The sequence below is a fragment of the Etheostoma cragini genome, chromosome 2 (assembly GCF_013103735.1).
Source record: "Etheostoma cragini isolate CJK2018 chromosome 2, CSU_Ecrag_1.0, whole genome shotgun sequence".
Classification (NCBI taxonomy): Eukaryota; Metazoa; Chordata; class Actinopteri; order Perciformes; family Percidae; genus Etheostoma; species Etheostoma cragini.
The window spans coordinates 29362265-29363580 of NC_048408.1; the positions used below are offsets into that span (position 1 = coordinate 29362265).

At 48.0% G+C, this 1316-nt stretch overlaps 1 protein-coding gene across 1 annotated transcript in view; it reads left to right on the forward strand.

Annotated features, from left to right (window-relative positions):
- The window catches only part of cdc6 (cell division cycle 6 homolog (S. cerevisiae)), a 13591-nt gene that overhangs the window by 1135 nt on the left and 11140 nt on the right, over positions 1–1316 (forward strand). The gene's annotated exons all lie outside the window — the stretch shown is intronic.

Below are 1316 nucleotides of genomic sequence, written 5' to 3' on the forward strand. Positions count from 1 at the left end.
TAACTCAATCAGTCAACAGCCGGGTTAACACATTCATCCCCGCAGTGCTAACTTATTGCTAGATCCTAACTTTAACCGGTCTACGGTCCAACTTTAACGGGTCTACGGTCCAACTTTAACCGGTCTACGGTCCTAACTTTAACCGGTCTACGGTCCAACTTTAACCGGTCTACGGTCCAACTTTAACCGGTCTACGGTCCTAACTTTAACCGTCTACGGTCCTAACTTTAACCGGTCTACGGTCCTAACTTTAACGGGTCTACGGTCCTAACTTTAACGGGTCTACGGTCCTAACTTTAACGGGTCTACGGTCCAACTTTAAACGGTCTACGGTCCAACTTTAAACGGTCTACGGTCCAACTTTAACGGATCTACGGTCCAACTTTAACGGGTCTACGGTCCAACTTTAACCGGTCTACGGTCCAACTTTAACCGTCTACGGTCCAACTTTAACGGATCTACGGTCCAACTTTAACGGGTCTATGGTCCAACTTTAACCGGTCTACGGTCCAACTTTAACCGGTCTACGGTCCAACTTTAACCGGTCTACGGTCCAACTTTAACCGGTCTACGGTCCAACTTTAACCGTCTACGGTCCAACTTATTTAGCTTAACCAGCGACTAGCCGCTATGTTGCTATGTAGCTAGCCATCAGCTAGCGAAGCGAAGCGAACAAAGTGCTTAACAACGTTAAAACTTGGCGAAAAGTTTCCATTAATGCCATCAAACTGAGCTAAAACGTCTTCAACAATGGTTTAAAGTTGTCACCATAAGCCCACAACATCGTACCAATGTTATAAACATAAAAACGTGCACGCGAACAGCCAACGGCAACAGCTGACGTTGTTACGCTAGCTTAAAGTTGACCATTAGATGTGCCGTTAGCTTAGCAAGCTAGCGTCAAACTTACCGGCTTTAAGCGACGGTGCAACGCCTAGAAAGCTCAACACTAACAGGCCAACCGTCATCATCATCATCATCACCATGAGTTAAACGGGCAAGTTATTCTATAACACTCGGTGCTGAAGTGGTATTTAATGTGAAGTCGCAGGACTGCCTGTTCACTCGGGTCCCGGGGTGTGTCAATGACAACAAACTCTGCAGTGTGCTGTTTGAGGAGATTCAAACTCGCGGGAGAAAAACCGGAGAGAGAGAGAAGGGGAGGAGAGAGAGAGAGAGAGAGAGGAGGAGCTGCTATTAAAAGGGACATCCGGTGTGGTGGATGGGGAGAGGGGAGGGCGAAGCAGGCGGAGCTTTACCCGCTTATGGAGCCTCTTCGCCGGGGTAGATTGAAAAGTGACTCGGGGGTCTCTTCC